Source organism: Phodopus roborovskii, unplaced genomic scaffold (assembly GCF_943737965.1).
Source record: "Phodopus roborovskii unplaced genomic scaffold, PHOROB, whole genome shotgun sequence".
NCBI classification, from domain to species: domain Eukaryota; kingdom Metazoa; phylum Chordata; class Mammalia; order Rodentia; family Cricetidae; genus Phodopus; species Phodopus roborovskii.
In genome coordinates this window covers 1078210-1097528 of record NW_026125538.1, presented here as the reverse complement: position 1 = coordinate 1097528, position 19319 = coordinate 1078210, and the positions used below count along the sequence as shown (strand labels likewise).

Sequence of the window (19319 nt, the reverse complement as noted above, 5' to 3'; positions counted from 1 at the left end):
TTTATTAGAGTGCCAGAATCACAATAGGACTTAGTAGTTAGCATTGGGGCCCTTCTTGCCAAAGCTGGGCACGACATTAACAGAACGACGGTTATACTGCATTCGCCGCTTCTTTTTCTTCTCTTGTTTGGCCACCTTGGGAGTTTGACCTCTCACTTTTCCAGCACAAGCCAGGGAACCATGAACTTTACCTCCCAGCATGTGACTAGCTACTTCCAGAGTGGTGAGGGCCTCTATGCCACACTGGCCTAGGATGGCCTCATCCTCCAGCGGTGAGCCAGCCAGAAGCAAGACTTGATCTTCCTTCCAGGGAAATGCCTTCCAGTGAGGCCACATGAACTTTGATCTGGGCGACCGTCTCTTAGCTGGTTACCTCAAGAGTGTGTAGTTCCTGGGCACGTACAAAGAGCTGCATGTTGGCGACTAACTCGCGGACGCCAAAGCTGCTCCCGGGAAGATGGAATCAAGAAAGAACTATCTATTGCTTTTTTGAGATGTGGTTTCTCTGGGTAGCTTTGGAGCCTGTTCTGGCACTCAATAGACCAGGCTGGCCTCGAACTAACAAACAGAGTCCCATCTGTTTCTGCCTTCTGAGCACTGGGCTTAAAGGTGTGTACCACCACTGCCTGGTTCGACTTATTTTATTATTTTGTGTGTACGGGTATTTTGTACCACATGCATGGCTGATGCCCAAGGAGGTGATAAGCTTCCACAGAGGTATTGGGAATTGAACCTGGGCCCTTTGTAAGAACAAGTGCTCTTAACCACTGAGTTAGCTAACCGTTGAGCCAGCACTCAAGCCCTGTATTCATGTTTTATTTATTTACTTTTTAAAAGCAGGGATTTGTTCATGCTAGACAAGTGTTTTAGCATGGAGTACCACTGAGCCCTCTGTACAGCCTGCATGCATACCAGAAGAGGGCACCAAATCTCATTATAGATAGTTGTGAGCCAACATGTGGTTGCTGGGAATTGAACTCAGTTACCTCTGAGCCATCTCTCCATGTTTTAAATTGGCATATAAGTAGTGTGTTTCGCATCGTGACAATCTCATGTAAACTTTTTTCCCATTGGGTCTTTCTTCCCACTGTACTAAAGGACTATAAGGCAAAATAAACCCTTTCCTCCTCAAGCTGCTTTTGGTCAAGGCATTTCAGTACAATATCTCTACTGTCTGTAAGGCAAGTACATACACACACACAAGCATACACATATTACGTACATGTACATACACAATATACACAAAAGTATACACATCACACATACATATATATACAGTACACACACACACAAGCATACACATATCACATACATGTATATACAGTACAGACACACACAAGCATACACAAATCACACATGCAAGAGTCTACTGATTATCTGTCTGCCCAAAGGCTCCTGTCTGCCAGCCTCTTGGAGAAGTGCCTAATCTGATAAGTGCCAAGTAATTGTGGGCCAGCTTTCTTTCTGCTGTTCATACTCACTCCCTGATTGCTGAGAAGTCTTTTCTATTTGTGTATTCCCTCATCCTTCCTGTAAGACTCCCTCACTGCTGGGTAAGCTAAAGTTTAAAATGTTTGAGTCACGCTACAATAGCATGTTACTTAATAGAAATACACTCTTGCGACTTTAGTGTATTGTATGTTTAATACAGGAAAACCCTACAGGGGTTGGGGATGTAGGCAGTGGCATCATATTCACTGAATGTAAAGGCCTGGGTTTAACCCCACATCAACTGCAAAAAACCAAAACGAGTCCATAACATCTGAAACAGTTAAGGCTTCAGATCCTGCCTTTGCTGCTTATTAGTGTACAAACAGGTAATGGTAATATTGGGCTCACCATTGTTAGAAAAAACAAAACAAATCAAGAAGCAGGGCTGGTTAAGAGCAGGTACGTACTGCTCTTTTGGAAGACCAGAGTTTGGTTCTTAGCAGTGTGTCAGATGGCTCATATCTACCTGTAACCCCAGCTCCAGGGCATCCAACTCTCTTCTGGCCTCCACAGCATAGGCATGTGCATATACATAAACACATATGCACACATAAATAAATCTTTAAAAAAATCTTAAATCTTAAAAATGTCTTAAAAAAATAAAGTTTTAGCTACACGGGAAAGGACTAAGGTACTAGTAAGACAAGAAATGCTGAGCTAGTGTGCTAAGAATGGAAAGGAAGTCTGTGAGGTGTTTAGGAGACAAAATTGGGAACTGGAGAGATGGCTTAGCTGTTTGAGGCTAGGCTCACAACCAGAGATATAGGAGACAAAATCAATGTGTCTGATGGCAGTCTTGGTGTGTTGGCAGAAGAAATCGTCTGAGGTGGCTTCCCAAGTTTCTAGTTTGGCTGTCAGCATGCGATGACATCTGCTAATATGGTAGGTGACAACAGTGATCACTGGAGATGTTGATGTCTTTTCATTCTCTTGGAGTGCCAATAACTTATTGCAGTCATCTGCTTGCCTCCTTTACGCTGTGGTCTTTTGAAGGTCTTCTCACCTTTGATGTCATAGTTCCTGGGTGACCATGTGACGGAAGTTCTCAACAAATTTATATGGAATCAGTGAAAAGCATCTCTTGAGTCACATGCTGGAGTTTTCTTTATGGCTGTCCCAGTTTGGTGTTTGGCAATTTGACACAAATCTAGATGTATCATTGAGAAAACATGTACTCCAGGAGGGGAGGGAAGGCTCCCCAGCCTCAAATTGTTACATGTGCAGGAGACTGTAAAAAGTGGAAGATTCTGGAAGGCCAGCCACGGCCAGTAATATAGAAGGGAGTGGACAGCGGCTGGAGGTGGGCCAAGCAAACTTGAGAAGGAAAGAGATGCTCTGAATGCATGCTGCTGCAGAGATAGCGCCAGTACGGTGCAGGCAAGTCATTGGGGAATTTTCTTGATTAGTGATCGACATGGGAGGACCCAACTCACTGGTGGTGGCACCACCCCTGAACACAAGGCCCTGGATGGTGTAAGAAAGCAGGCTGAGCAAGTTAGGGGAGCAAGCCTGTAAGCAGCACTCTCCATGGCTCCTGCCTCCAGGTTCCTGCCCTGAGTTTCTACCTTGACTTTCCTCAGTGATGGAGTTGACCTGAGAGTCATAAACTGAAGTGAACCTTTTCTTCTGCACATTGATTTTGGTTATTGTGCACACCACAGCTATAGAAAACTAAGACCATGGCTAATCATTTCATCTTAATTATCATATATGGATTCACTTGGAAGAGGAAGTGGAAGCTTGCCAAAGTATGGGCTACGTTTGCCCCTCTCCAGCTTTCTCTTTCTGTTCAGGGAGTTGATACTGATGCAACTGTGAATCACTGCCCCTCAGTGATGTGGGAATCCAGTGCACTTTTAATTGGGAGTTACTGTAATCACTTTTCTCTTCACCCTCTTTTCCTTCCCTAATTAGTTCTCAGGGGTACCCTACTTCTGTGCCGAGCAAGCAGAGCTGCTGCAGGGAGCTCTGGACTTGTGCCTGGGGACCCCAGGTTCTTCTGATACCACTCTGCTGCATTATATTTCTTTTCTAATTTGTTAAAGCAACTTTGTCTTTGGATTGGGACTGGGAGAAGAGGATTCCTTTGGGCGTTGTCTTCAGAGGCAGCTTGAATGCTGCCAAGCTCTTCTAGGTATTGCCAACTGCTGTATTCTGCATATATGCTTTTGTTCTTGCTAGAAGAGAGGGGAGACAGTATCTGATTGAGGTGCTCAAAGTGAGCCTGTTGGATGATGGGAGAAATGAATAGGTGAAAAGACAAATTACTGAACCTTGGCATTGTATTCCATGTATCACTTCTGGAGCAAAGACCTTGAAAGAAACTCGACTGACTTGTTTGTCATTGTCCAAAGCAGAGTGAATAGGAGGTTTGAAGCTTTGGCCAATAATTTGGTTCTATTAAAACATTTTTAAAATAGATGTTATGTTTTAGAATAGCTTTAGAGTCATAGCAACATGGAATGAAGTTTAGCATTCCTGTGTGTCCACTTCCCCAATGATTCCTAGCCTCTCTGGTATCTCATACCAGAGTGGAACATTTTTAATAATATTTACATAGCTTTATCTCTTAAAGTCTATAATTTATACCCTTCATGAATATTTTATGGTTGTTGTAAATGTGGCAGGAAGGTGTTCATTGCAGTGTCATGCAACATAGTTTCTACCTTCCTAGTTGTTTCTCCTTTCTAATTCCTGACCATTTTACATTCCTATAGAATATAAAGTTGTAGTCACAAAGTATGTTGACATTTGCTGGTGGACTTCTTGAATTACACACACACACACACACACACACACACACACACACACACACACACACACACACACTTTTCTATGTAGCTTTAGAGCCTGTCCTAGAATTCTCTGTAGACCAGGCTGGCCTTGAACTCAGAAATCTGACTGCCTCTGCCTCCCTAGTTGGGATTAAAGGCACTTGCCACCACTGCCCAGCAAATTATATTCTTAAAAGACACAAACTTCTACTATAATTTCCTTTTTCTTTCTTCTATTCTTTCTTCCTTCTTTGTCTTTCTGTCTGTCTGTCTTTCTTTCTCTCTCTCTTTCCTCTCTCTCTCTCTCTCTCTCTCTCTCTCTCTCTCTCTCTCTCTCTCTCTCTCTCTCTCTCTCTTTCTTTCTTGAGTCAGGGTTTCTCTGTGTAACAGCCCTGGCTGTCCTGGAACCTGATTTGTAGACCAGGCTGGCCTCGAACTCACAGAAATTCACCCACCTCTGCATAGTTTCATTAATGTTCAATGATCATTCTAGATCAGCACTTCTCAACCTGTGGATCAGACCCCTTTGGGGTCAAACAACTTTTTCACAGGGGCCACCTAAGACCATTGGAAGATATATTTACAATATGATTTATAACACTAGAAAAACAACAGCTATGAAGTGGCAACAAAAATAATTTTATGATTGGGGTTACCATAACATGAGGAACTGTGTTAAGAGGGTACAGCATTAGAAAGGTTGAAAACCACTGTTTTAGAGGGTGTTGTAGGGAAGGTGTAATAAGAGCACAGAAATTTTAATAAGGTTGTTATAGATCTGTTTTACTCTTTGTCCCTTTTAGGGGGCCCAACACCCAGATCTCAGATAAATCACACGCGAGGCTTATTCTTAGTTATGAATGCCCAGACTTAGCTTGGCATGTTTGTAGCCAGCTTTCCTTATATGAAATTATTTTTATTTAATTTTATATAACAAAGTCCAATTAAATGAAAACAAACATTTATACACAGTATTTGGGAATTTGGGCGTCGTTCTTTCCAAACTACTTCCTACTGGTAAGGGGCACTGTCTTGGGGGATTCGAAGAAGATTCAGATATCCTAGCTGTAGTCTGTAGGGCTGTTTTGTCCAGCTGTTTGGAATATAGGATCAGCTTGTACTCTGTTTCAGGCAGTCTGGCGTGATCAAACCACATTAGTCTGGAAGGAATCCACATCTTTTCATTTTCTGTGGAAACAAAAATAGAAATACTTTTCCCCAGTAACTTGTTCTTCAACTTAAATTTTGGAGTCAAAGCGTTTTTTTTTTTTTTTTTTTTTTAATTTATTATTTTACATGTCGATCCCAGTTCCCTCTCCCTCCTTCCCTCCCTCCCTCCCTCCCTCCCCTCCAGCCCTCCCTCCCTCCTTCCTTCCCTTTTGCCCTCTCTGCCCTCTCCCATGCACTCTAAACACCCTCCCCTCCCAACCCCCCACCACATTACCATATGTAGGGGAATGCCATCCAGTTGGGGTCATGTAGATCTGACAGGTCCTATGAAGTAGGGACTAGGGCTTCTCTCCTATCTCTAGAATAAGGCAGTTATCCCTCCATGGGGGATATGTTTGCAAAGTCCTTTTGTGCACCAGGGATACATCCTGGCTCCACTGTCTGAGGTCTCTTAGACTGCTCAGACCTTCTGGCTGAGACCCATATTCAGGGGGGTCCGAGTCAGTCCCCTGTTGGCTTCCCAGCTATCAGTCTAGTGGCCCTTAGCTCCTCCTTGTTCAGGTAAGCTGTCTCTATGTACTTCTACCGCATGGTCTTGTCCTCTCCATCTGCTTCTGGGTTCTAGTTCAACTCAGTGTTTATGTATGGGTGTTTGCTCCTGTTTTCAACAGGCATTAGTTGAGGACTCCATGGACAAGTTAGTTGTTGATCTCACTCTCCGGGAAGGGCATTTATGATAGCCTTTCCACGGGAGCTGAGATTGTTAGTTGGGAGCAGTCTTGTAGTTCCCTCGACCTTTCTTTGTGTTCAACTTTATCTTCAAACCAATATTGGCTCCCTCTTTTATGTTCTCTCTCTCTGTCTCTCTCTCTCTCTTTTTCCTATTTTCCATTCCTAACCAGGCTCAATCCTCCTGGTCGCACATGCCTTCCTCTCCTCCCTCTCATTTTCTCCTACTTCTCTCTCCATTAGCTGTCCTCCCCTCACACTTCCCCTGAGGTCTGGGGGACTTGTCCCTTCCCAGTTCTGTGAGGGACTTTATATGAATCTCTTAGAATACAACTTGTATCCTAGTTCCTCTGGTGATGTGAATTATAGGCTGGTGATCATTTGATCTAGTTCTAAAATCCATATATGAGTGAGTACATACTGTGTTTCTCTTTTTGTGACTGGGTTACCTCATTCAGGATGGTTTCTTCAAGTGCCATCCACTTGCCTGCGAATTTCAAGATACCATTATTTTTTTCTGCAGAGTAGTATTCCATTGTGTAGATGTGCCACATCTTCATTAACCATTCTTCAATTGAGGGGCATCTAGGTTGCTTCCAGGTTCTTGCTATTACAAATAGTGCTGCTATGAACATAGTTGAACAGATGGCTTTGTTGCATGGATGTGGATCATTTGGGTATATGCCTAAGAGGGGGATTGCCGGGTCCTGTGGTAAACTAATTCCCATTTTTCTGAGCAACCGCCATACTGATCTCCAAAATGGCTGTATGAGTTTGCACTCCCACCAGCAGTGGAGGAGTGTTCCACTTTCTCCACATCCTCTCCAACATAAGTCATCACTGGTGTTTCTAATTTTAGCCATTCTGGCAGGGGTAAGATGGTATCTCAAAGTTGTTTTGATTTGCATTTCCCTGATAGCTAAGGATGTGGAGCATTTTCTTAAGTGTCTTTCAGCCTTTTTGATTTCCTCCATTGAGAATTCTTTCTTCAGTTCTGTACCCCATTTTTAATAGGGTTATTTGGTGTTTTGTTGACTAGTTTCTTGAGTTCTTTGTATATTTTGGAGACCAGCCCTTTGTCGGATATAGGATTAGTGAAAATCTTTTCCCAGTCAGTGGGCTGCCGTTTGGTCTTGTCAACTGTGTCCTTTGCCTTACAGAAGCTTCTAAGTTTGAAGAGGTCCCATTTATTAATTGTTTCTTTCAGTGTCTGTGCCCCTGGAGTTATGTTCAAGAAGCAGTCTCCTATACCAATTTGTTCAAGGGTACCTCCTACTTTCTCTTCTAAGAGGTTCAATGTGGCTGGATTGATGTTGAGGTCTTTGATCCATTTGGACTTAAGTTTTGTGCATGGCGACAGACATGGGTCTATCTGCAGTCTTCTACACACCCTCATCCAATTATGCCAGCACCATTTGTTGAAGATGCTGTCTTTGCCCCATTGTATAATTTTAGCTGTTTTGTCGAAAATCATGTGTTCATAGGTGCGTGGATTAATATCAGGATTTTCAATTCGATTCCATTGGTCTACCTGTCTATTTTTATGCCAATACCAGGCTGTTTTCAGAACTATAGCTCTGTAGTAGAGCTTAAAGTAAGGAATGGTGATGCCTCCTGAAGTTCTTTTATTGTATAGGGTAGTTTTGGCTATCCTGGGTCTTTTGTTTTTCCATATAAAGTTGATTATTATCCTTTCAAGGTCGGTGAAGAATTGTGGTGGGATTTTAATGGGGATTGCATTGAATCTGTAGATTGCTTTTGGTAAGATTGCCATTTTTACTATGTTTATCCTACCTAACCAAGAGCATGGGAGGTCTTTCCATTTTCTGGTATCTTCTTTAATTTCTTTCTTTAGAGTCACAAAGTTCTTATTATACAGATCTTTTACTTGTTTGGTAAGCATTACACCAAGATACTTTATATTGCTTGTGGCTATTGTAAAGGGTGATGTTTCTCTGATTTCTTTCTCTGCCTCTTTGTCGTCTGAAAAAAATAGGGCTACTGATTTTTTTGAGTTTATCTTGTATCCTGCTAGTTTGCTGAAGATGTTTATCAGCTGTAGGAGTTCCCTGGTAGAGTTTATTGGATCGCTTATGTAAACTATCATATCATCTGCAAATAGAGACAGTTTGACTTCTTCCTTTCCAATTTGGATGCCCTTGATCTCCTTATTTGTCTTATAGCATTAGCTAGAACTTCTAGTACAATATTGAAGATATATGGAGAGAGAGGACAGCCTTGTCTTGTTCCTGATTTTAGAGGAATTGGCTTAAGTTTCTCTCCATTCAGTTTGATGTTGGCAGTTGGTTTGCTGTATATTGCTCTTATTATGTTTAGGTATGTTCCTGTTATCCCTGACCTCTCTAATACCTTTATCATGAAAGGGTGTTGAATTTTATCGAAGGCTTTTTCCGCATCTAGGGAGATAATCATATGATTTTTCTTTTTCAGTTTGTTTATATGGTGGATCACGTTGATAGATTTTCGTATGTTAAACCATCCCTGCAATCCAGGTATGAAACCTACTTGATCATGGTGGATGATTTCTCTGATGTATTTTTGGATTCGGTTTGCCAGTATTTTATTGAGTATTTTTGCATCGATGTTCATCAGGGATATTGGTCTGTAGTTTTCTTTCTTAGTTGTGTCTTTGTGAGGTTTGGGTACCAAAGTTATTGTGGCCTCATAAAAAGAGTTTGGCAATAAACCTTCTGTTTCTATCTTGTGGAACAGTTTGAGGAGTAGTGGTATTAGTTCTTCCTTGAATGTCTGGTAGAATTCTGCACTGAATCCATCTGGCCCTGGACTTTTTTTCGTTGGAAGGCTTTCGATGACTGCTTCTATTTCATTTCGGGTTATAGGTCTATTTAAGTTGTTTGTCTGTTCTTGATTTAATTTTGGTAAGTGATAGTTATCCAGAAACTTGTCCATTTCCTTTGAATTTTCAATTTTTGTGGAATACAGATTTTCGAAGTATGACCTGAAAATTGTCTGGATTTCCTCTGTGTCTGTTGTTATGTTCCCCATTTCGTTTCTGATTTTGTTAATTTGCATGTTCTGTCTCTGCTTTTTCGTTAATTTGGATAAAGGTTTATCTATCTTGTTGATTTTCTCAAAAAACCAACTCTTTGTTGCATTGATTTTTTGTATTGTTTTCCTGGTTTCTATTTTGTTGATTTCAGCCCTCAAGTTGATTATTTCCTGGCGTCTGCTCCTGCGGGGTGAATTCGCTTCTCTCTGTTCTAAGGTTTTCAGTTGGGCTGTGGATTCATTTATGTGACTATCCTCTGTTTTCTTCATATGGGCACTTAGTGCAATGAACTTCCCTCGTAGCACTGCTTTCAAGGTGTCCCATAAGTTCAGGTATGTTGTTTCCTCATTCTCGTTGAATATTAGAAAGTCTTTAATTTCTTTCTTTATTTCTTCTTTGACCCAGGAGTGGTGCAATTGCACATTGTTAAGTTTCCATGAGTTTGCAGGTTTTCTGCTATTTGTGTTGTTGAATTCCAATTTTAAAGCATGGTGGTCCGATAAGATATAGGGGACTATTCCTATTCTCTTGTATCTGTTGAGGTTTGTTATGTCTCCTAGTATGTGGTCGATTTTAGAGAAGGTTCCATGTGGAGCAGAGAAGAAGGTATATTCTTTTGTCTTTGGATGGAATGTTCTATAGATGTCTGTTAGCCCCAGTTGAGACATAACTTCTGTTAATTCTTTTGTTTCTTTGTTGAGTTTCTGATTTGTGGTCCTGTCTAGTGTTGAGAGTGGTGTATTGAAGTCTCCCACTATAAGTGTGTGAGGTTTTATATGAGCTTTGAGTTTTAGTAGTGTTCCTTTTACAAATGTGGGTGACTTTGTATTAGGGGCATAGATGTTCAGAATTGAGACTTTGTGTTGATGGATTTCTCCTGAGATGAATATGAAATGACCGTCTTCATCTCTTTTGACTAGTTTTGGTTTGAAGTCTAACTTGTTAGATATTAGGATAGCTACGCCTGCTTGCTTCTCATTTCCATTTGATTGGAAAATCTTTTCCCAACCCTTTACCCTGAGGTAATGTCTATCTTTGGAGCTAAGATGTGTTTCTTGTATGCAGCAGAAGGATGGATTCTGTCTTCATATCCATTCTGTTAGCCTGTGTCTTTTTATAGGTGAGTTAAGACCATTAATGTTGAGGGTAAGGTCCATTGATTGTTGATGCTTGTTTGGTTTAGGTTTGTTGTTGGCAGTGGTATTGTGAATATATTTGTTCTGCTTCACCCTAGGTTTCTGGTGTAGTTGGATTATCTGTTGCCTACATTTTTGTGGGCGTAGTTACCTTCCTTGGGTTGGAATTTTCCTTCCAATACTTTCTGTAGGGCTGGATTTGTAGATACATATTGGGAAAATCTGGTTTTGTCATTGAATATCTTGTTCTCTCCATCTATATTGACTGAGAGTTTTGCTGGATATAGTAGCCTAGGCTGGCATCCGTGTTCTCTTAATACTTTTAGAACATCTATCCAGGACCTTCTGGCCTTGAGGGTTTCCATGGAGAAGTCAGGTGTAATTTTGATAGGTCTGCCTTTATATGTTACCTGTCCTTTTTCCTTCGCTGCTCTTAATATTTTTTCTTTATTCTGTATGCTAGGTGTTTTGATTATTATATGTCGAGGGGTCTTTTTTCTTTGGTCCAGCCTATTTGGGGTTCGGTATGCTTCTTGTACTTTCATGGGCATGTCCTTCTTCAGATTTGGAAAGTTTTCCTCGATGATTTTGTTGAATATGTTTTCAGCACCTTTGAGCTGGGCTTCCTCACCTTCCTCTATGCCTATTATTCTTAGGTTTGGCCTTTTCATGGTGTCCCACATTTCCTGGATATTGTGTGTTAAGGATTTGTTGGATTTATGGTTTTCTTTGGTCGATGAATCTATTTCTTCTAGTTTATCTTCTGCGCCTGAGATTCTCTCTTCCATCTCTTGAATTCTATTGGTTATGCTTGTGTCCGTGGTTTCCGATTTTTTGCCCAGCTTTTCAATTTCCAGCTTTCCTTCCATTTGTGTTGCCTTTATTTTTCTCAATTTCGGTTTTCAGGTCTTGAACTGTTTCCTTCACCTGGTTAATTGTTTTTTCTTGGCTTTCTGTACTTTCCTTAAGGAATTTGTTCATTTCTTCCACTTTTTTGTTTGTTTTTTCCTCCATTTCTTTAAGGGATTTTCTCATATCTTCTTTGAGGCCCTCTATCATTTTTATGATGGTGATTTTTAAGTCGTACCCTTCTGCTTCCTCTGCTTTGTTGTTGTGTTCCATTCTAGTTGGTGTAGATTCCCTAGATTCTGGTGGTGTCATGTTTGTCTTTCTGTTGTTAGGTGTTCTCTTGTATTGCCTTCTTCCCATAGTTTCTTCCAGTAGGTGTTGGTGGTGTCTCTTCCCTCTCTCTATGGTCCTTCCCTGATGGGCTTATGTGGATCAAAGATTCAATGTCTGTAGTTCTGTGTGGTCCAAGCTCTCTAGGAGGTTTCTCTGCAGACAGGGATCCAGGGATGGGGTCAAGGATGAGGATCCAGAAGAAGATGCCAGCAGGTACTTACAGTGGTCCTCTGGCCAATAGCTTTGGCCAATAGCTCTGGCCAATGTCTGGCAGAAGAGGACGAGGGCTGAGCTTGAACTTGAGAAGGTTTTGCAGGGTAGTGGGATCTCACTGGAAACTGGCACTCTCCAGCTGAGACCTTGTTCTTTGGCAGGGGCTGGTATTTGGGGGTCAAGGATCTTGCCTGCAGGAACTCCAAGTGGACCCGCAGAGATAGGCGGATCTCTGGGAGGGGCCCCGGACTCCAGCAGAGGACTGGAGGCGGGGTCAGAGACCAAGCCGGTGGAAATTACAGGTGGTCCTGCGTGGATAGTCAGGTCTCCTTTGTTTGGAGTTGCTCTGAGAGGTCTCCGAAGTAGAGTGGACTGTTGGCTCCACCCTCTGTCCCAGTGCTCAACCAGAGCAGCAGGACCCTAGGTGGGGTAGGGCACAGGGTAGGGGGGGTATGCTGGAGGTTGGGATGGTTGGGGGTGTATCAGAGCTCCAAGGGTGCTCTCAATGGGGACCGGAGACAGGAGCAGCAGGATCAGGGGCCAATCCAGGGAGTTCAGGTGGGGGAGGGGGGAAAAGAGGTTGTAGGGGACAGGCAGCCCCAATTGGGCCCAGACTCACCTCTGGCCAATAGCAAGCAGAAGAGGACGAGGGCTGGGCTGGAACTTGAGAAGGTTTTGCGGGGTAGTGGGATCTCACTGGAAACTGGCGCTCTCCAGCTGAGACCTTGTTCTTTGTCAGGGGCCCGGATTTGAGGGTCAAGGATCTTGCCCGCAGGAACTCCGAGTGGACCCCGGACTTGTAACATTTTAACTCTACATTTATTGGAGTTTTAACAACATGATGTTTTAAAATAGATGCAGCATGGAAGAATTATATTCAATATTAAAATAACACAGTATGTTTTAAAGGCACAAAGACAGCAGATTGAGGAGATGGCAGTCTAGTTCATATTAGAAGAGTTTACATAAATTTCTGCAAGGGGCTTAAGATGGGGTCTGAGAAACTTCAGAAATACCCAAAACTGTCTTTACCTGTATGCTTTCTTTTTTTCTTTTTTCTTTTTTTTTTGTTGTTTTGTTTGTTTGTTTGTTTTTTTGGGTTTTTTAATTTCTAATTTTTATTTTACATATCGATCCCAGTTCCCTGTCCTAAACTTCTTCCCTTCCTCCCTCCCTCTTTCCCTCTTCCCCCCCTCACATGCACCCTACCACCCTCTCTTCCCATCCCTCCCCCCCCCCACTCCACATATAGGGTGATGCCATCCAGGAGGGGTCATCTAAATCTGTCAAGTCATTTCAAGTAGGGACTAGGACTTCTCTCGCCTCTAGGTTTAAGGGAGTATCCCTCCATGGGAAATGTGCCCCTAAAGTCTTTTTGTACACCAGGAATACATCCTGGTTCCATTGTCTGGGGTCCCTTAGGCTGCTCAGGCCTTCTAGCTGAGACCCATATTCAGCGGGGCCTGAGTCAATCCCAGGCTGGATTCCCAGCTATCAGTCTGGGGGCCCGTTAGCTCCTCCTTGTTCAGGTCAGCTGTCTCTATGTGTTTCTGCAACCTGGTCTTGTCCTCTCCCTCTGCATCTGGATTCTAGTTTTGCTCAGTGTTTAGTTATGCTTCTGTTTCCAACAGGTATTAGATGAGGGCCCCATGATGGTGGATAAGTTAGTTGTTGATCTCATTGTCCGGGAAGGGCATTTATGGTAGCCTTTCCACTGTTGCTCAAATTACTAGTTGGAGTCAGTCTTGTAGGTCTCTGGACATTTCTTTAGGTTCAGTTTTCTCTTCAAACCTATAATGGCTCCCCTTTTTATGTTCTCTCTCTCCCTCTTTTCTGTCTTCTATTCCTCCCCTGACTCAATCATCCTAGTCCCACATGCTTTCCTCTCCTCCCCTTCTCTTTCTCCTAGTTCCCTCTCCACTCACTGCCCTCCCTCCCCATGTGCTCTGGGGGACTTGTCCCTTCTCCCGACTGTGAGGGACTTTATATTGAAACTCTTAGAATCCTCTTTGTAGCCTAGTTCCTCTAGCGGTGTGAATTATAGGCTGGTGATACTTTGTTCTAATTCTAACATCCATATATGAGCAGGTACAACCATGTTCCTCTTTTTGTGACTGGGTTACCTCATTCAGGATGGTTTCTTCAAGTTCCGTGTACTTGCCTGTGAATTTCAAGATTCCATTGTTTTTTTTCCTACAGCGTAGTATTCCATTGTGTAGATGTGCCACATCTTCTTTATCCATTTGTCAGTTGAAGGGCATCTAGGTTGCTTCCAGGTTCTTGCTATTACAAATAATGCTGCTATGAACATTGTTGAGCACATGTCTTTGTTGCATGGATGTGGATCATTTGGGTATATGCCTAAGAGGGGGATTGCCGGGTCCTCTGGTAAACTAATTCCCATTTTCCTGAGGAACAGCCATACTGATCTCCAAAGTGGCTGTATGAGTTTGCACTCCCACCAGTAGTGGAGGAGTGTTCCCGTTTCTCCACATCCTCTCCAGCATAAGTTGTCATTGGTGTTTCTAATTTTAGCCATTCTGGCAGGAGTAAGATTGTATCTCAAAGTTGTTTTGATTTGTATTTCTCTGATAGCTAAGAATGTTGATCACTTTCAAGTGTCTTTCAGCCTTTTTTGATTACCTCTATTGGGAATTCTCTCTTCAGTTCTGTACCCCATTTTTAATAGGGTTATTTTGTGTTTTGTTGGCTAGTTTCTTGAGTTCTTTGTATATTTTGGAGATCAGCCCTTTGTAGGATATAGGATTGGTGAAAATCTTTTCCCAGTCTGTGGGCTGCCGTTTGGTCTTGTCAACTGTGTCCTTTGCCTTACAGAAGCTTCTAAGTTTGAGGAGGTCCCATTTATTAATTGTCATTCTCAGTGTCAGTTTTTTTGGTAGCTTATATAAACTATCATATAATCTGCAAATAGAGAAAGTTTGACTTCTTCCTTTCCAATTTGTATCCCCTTGATCTCCTTTAGTTGTCTTATAGCTTTAGCTAGAACTTCAAGGGCAATATTGAAGAGATATGGAGAGAGAGGACAGCCTTGTCTTGTTTCTGATTTTAGAGGAATTGGCTTAAGCTTCTCTCCATTCAGTTTGATGTTGGCTGTTGGTTTGTTGTATATTGCTTTTATTATGTTTAGGCATGTTCCTGTTATCCTTGATCTCTCCAAGACCTTTATCATGAAAGGGTGTTGAATTTTGTGAAAGGCTTTTTCAGCATCTAGGGAGATGAACATGTGATTTTTCTTTTTCAATTTGTTTATATGGTGGATCACCTTGATAGAGTTTCGTATGTTAAAACATCCCTGCAACCCAGGGATATTGGTCTGTAGTTTTCTTTCTTAGTTGTGTCTTTGTGAGGCTTGGGTACCAAGGTTATTGTGGCCTCGTAGAAAGAGTTTGGTAATGAACCTTCTGTTTATATTGTTCGGAACAATTTGAGGAGTATTGGTATTAGCTCTTCCTTGAATTTCTGGTAGAATTCTGCACTGAAGCCATCTGGCCCTGGGCTTTTTTTGGTTGGAAGGCTTTCCATGACTGCTTCTCTTTCATTGGGGCGGGGGGTCATAGGTCTATTTGTCTGTTCTTGATTTAATTTTGGTAAGTGATAGTTATCCAGAAATCTGTCCATTTCTTTTGAATTTTCAAATTTTGTGGAGTACAGGTTTTTAAAGTATGACCTGAAAATTGTCTGGATTTCCTCTGTGTTCATTGTTATGTTCCCCTTTTCGTTTCTGATTTTGTTAATTTGCATGTTCTGTCTCTGCTTTTTCATTAGTTTGGATAAAGGTTTGTCTATATTGTTGATTTTTTTGAAATACCAACTCTTTGTTGCATTGATTTTTTTTTTTTTTTGTATTGTTTTCCTGGTTTCTATTTTATTGATTTCAGCCCTCAAATTGATTATTTCCTAGCATCTACTCCTCCGGGGTGAATTTGCTTCTTTTTGTTCAAAGGCTTCCAGTTGTGCTGTTAATTTTCTAATGTGACTATCCTCGGTTCTCTTCATATGGGCACTTAGTGCAATGAACTTTCCTCGTAACACTGCTTTCAAGGTGTCCCATAAGTTCGGGTATGTTGTGTCCTTATTCTCGTTGAATATTAGAAAGTCCTTAATTTATTTCTTTATTTCTTCTTTGACCCAGGTATGGTGCAATTTCACATTGTTCAATTTCCATGAGTTTGCAGGTTTTATGAGATTTGTGTTGTTGTTGAATTCCAATTTTAAAGCATGGTGGTCTGATAAGATAAAGGGGACTATTCCATTTCTTTTGTTGAGGTTTGTTATGCCGCCTAGTATGTGGTAGAATTTAGAGAAGGTTCTATGTGGAGCAGAGGAGAAGGTATATTCCTTTGTGTTTGAATGGAATGTTCTATAGATGTCTGTTAAACCCAATTGAGACTAACTTCTGTTAGTTCTTTTGTTTCTTTGTTAAGTTTCTGACTGGTGGTCCTGTCTAGTGGTGAGAGTGGTGTGTTGATGTCTCCCACTATAATTGTGTGAGGTTTTATGTGAGCTTTGAGTTTTAGTAGCATTTCTTTTACGAATGTGGGTGGCTTTGTATTTGGGGCATAGATGTTCAGAATTGAGACTTTGTGTTGATGGATTTTTCCTGCGATGAATATGAAATGACCATCTTCATCTTTTTTGATTAATTTTGGTTTGAAGTCTAACTTGTTAGATAGTAGGATAGCCACACCTGCTTGCTTCTTTGTTCCATTTGATTGGAAGATCTTTCCCAACCCTTTACCCTGAGGTAATGTCTATCTTTGAACCTCAGATGTGCTTCTTGTATACAGCAGAAGGATGGATTCTATCTTCGTATCCATTCTGTTAGCCTGTGTCTTTTTATAGGCCAGTTAAGACCATTAATGTTGAGGGTGAGTAAGGACCATTGATTGTTAATGCTTGTTTGTTTTAGATTTCTTGTTGGCAGTGGTATTATGAATATATTTGTCCTGCTTTACCCTTGGCTTCTGGGGAAGTGAGATTATCTGTTGCCTATGTCTTTGTGAGTGTAGTTAACTTCTTGGGTTGGAGTTTTCCTTCCAGAACTTTCTGTAGGGCTGGATTTGTAGATATGTATTGTGGAAATCTGGCTTTGTCATTAAATATCTTGTTTTCTCCATCTATAGTGTTTGAGAGTTTTGCTGGGTATAGTAGCTTGGGCTGGCCTCTGTGGACTCTTAGTACTTGTAGAACACCTATCCTGGACCTTCTGTCCTTGAGAGTTTACATGGAGAAGTCAGGTGTAATTTTGATAGGTCTGGCTTTATATGTTACCTGGCCTTTTTCCTTCGCTGCTCTTAATATTCTTTCTTTATTCTGTATGTTAGGTGTTTTGATTATTATGTGTTGAGAGGTCTTTTTTCTTTGGTCCAGTCTATTTGGTGTTCGGTATGCTTCTTGTACTTTCATGGGCATGTCATTCTTAAGATTGGGAAAGTTTTCCTCAATGATTTTTGTTGAATATATTTTCTGCACCTTTGAGCTGGGCTTCTTCGCCTTCCTCTATGCCTATTATTCTTAGGTTTGGCCTTTTCATGGTGTCCCACATTTCCTGGATGTTTTGTGTTAAGGATTTGTTGGATTTACGATTTTCTTTGGTTGATGAATCTGTTTCCTCTAGTTTATTGTCTATCTCTTGTATTCTGTTGGTTATGCTTGTGTCTGTAGTCCCTGATCACTTGCCCAGTTTTCTATTTCCATCATTCTGTCTGTTTGTGTTTTCTTTATTGTCTCTATTTTAGTTTTCAAGTTTTGAATTGTTTCCTTCACCTGTTTAATTGCTTTTTCTTGGCTTTCTATACTTTCTTTAAGAAATTTGTTCATTTCTTCCAATATTTTGTTTATTTTTTCTTCCATTTCTTTAAGGGATTTTCTCACATTGTCTTTGAGGGCCTCTATCATTTTTTATGGCAATAATTTTTAAGTCGTTCTCTTCTGCTCCATCTGCTTTGGGGTGTTCAGGTCTAGTTGGTGTAGAGTCCCTAGATTCTGTTGCTGTTATGCTTGTCTTTCTATTGTTAGGTGTTTTCTTGTATTGCAATCTTCCCATTGCTTCTTCCAGTAGGTGTTGGTGGGGTCTCTCCCTCTCTCTATGATATTCCACAGGTGGGCTTAGGTGGGTCAGAGGTTCAATGTCTGTAGCTCTGGGTGGTTTAAGCTCTCTAGGAGGTCTCTCCTCGGCAGGGACCCGGCGATGGGGGGGAATGAGGGTCAAAGATCAGGCTTCAGCAGAAGACTGGTGATGGGGGTCAAAGATCCTGAATGCTGGGACTCAGGATGTTTGCACAGCCGATAGGCAGGTCTAGCCTGGGCATGACACTCTCCAGTTGAGGCCTCTTTAGCAGAGACCTAGCGATGGGGGTCAAGGATCCAAACCACAGGAACTCAGAGTGTCCCTGCAGGGATAGGCAGATCTCTGGGAGGGCCCCAGAGCTCCAGTAGAGGACTGGCGGTGGAGGGCAGAGATTAGTCAAGTGGGGATAATGGGTGGTCTCGAGTGGATAGGCAGGTCTAGTGTGCTCAGAGCAGCTCCAGGAAGTTCCTGGATGGTGGCAGGATTGTTGGCTCCACCCCCTGTCTCAGTGCTCAACCAGAGCCAGCAGGATAGGGGGAGGGCAGACTCTTGGTGGGTGTGTGTGGGTGTGTATCAGAGCTCTCCATGGGGACAGGACACAGGGGAGATAGATCCGGGGCCAATCCAGAGAGTTCCCAGGGAAGGGTGTGTGGGGGATTCCACCAGAATTGGTCCCAGACTCACCTCTATCTCAGGTCTGGTGATAGGGATCTGGTTTTTGAGATAAGGTTTCTCTGTGTATCCTTGGCTGTCCTGGAACTCTCTCTGTAGACCAGGTTGGCCTCAAATTCACAGAGATCCATCTGCCTCTGTCTCCTGCGTGCTGGGATTAAAGGTATATGCCAGCACCACTCAGGCTTTACTTGTCTTTTTTTTTTTTTTTTTTTTTTTTTTTTAAAATAATTTTTTAGCTTACATTTGAAACAAGCTTGTTTTACATGTCAATCCCAGTTCCCATACCCTCCCATCTTCCCCTGTTCCCTGACCAACCCCCATCCCATCCCCTTCCTGCTCCCCAGGGAGGGTGAGGCCTTCCATGGGGAATCTTCAAAGTCTGTCATGTCATTTGGAGCAGGGCCTAGGCCCTCTTGTATTCTTATCACATCTTGGAGTAGTCAATTTGATCACTGAGGAATAACCCAGCAAAGTTTTAAGCAGTTTGCAAGTACAGCAGGATATAAAGAATATAAAATTGCAGGTTGTAGAAAACCATTTATTAGCGACATTAAAAAATTAATTATTAATCTAGATGACTGAAGACCATGGCCATGATGAGATTTTGTATAATGGGCTAAATTTACATATAGCTTTAAATTTGTTCAATGGAATAAGACCTATGATCACTTGTAATTTGCTCAATGGTAAAATAAGTAAATAGTATTTGGAGAAATCTAATCTCTGGTTTTAAATGTCTCATTTACTAAAAGGATGAAATAAGATCTTTGTTTTTTTTTTTTTCAGACCAATTTTTGTGAGCATTACTAAGATTTTGTAAATGTTAC

The 19319-nt window shown here is 41.8% G+C and overlaps 1 pseudogene; it reads right to left on the bottom strand.

Moving 5' to 3' along the window:
• Positions 1–3: 3 nt before the first annotated feature.
• Positions 4–467, bottom strand: LOC127216243 (ubiquitin-like protein FUBI; annotated as a pseudogene).
• Positions 468–19319: the final 18852 nt, after the last annotated feature.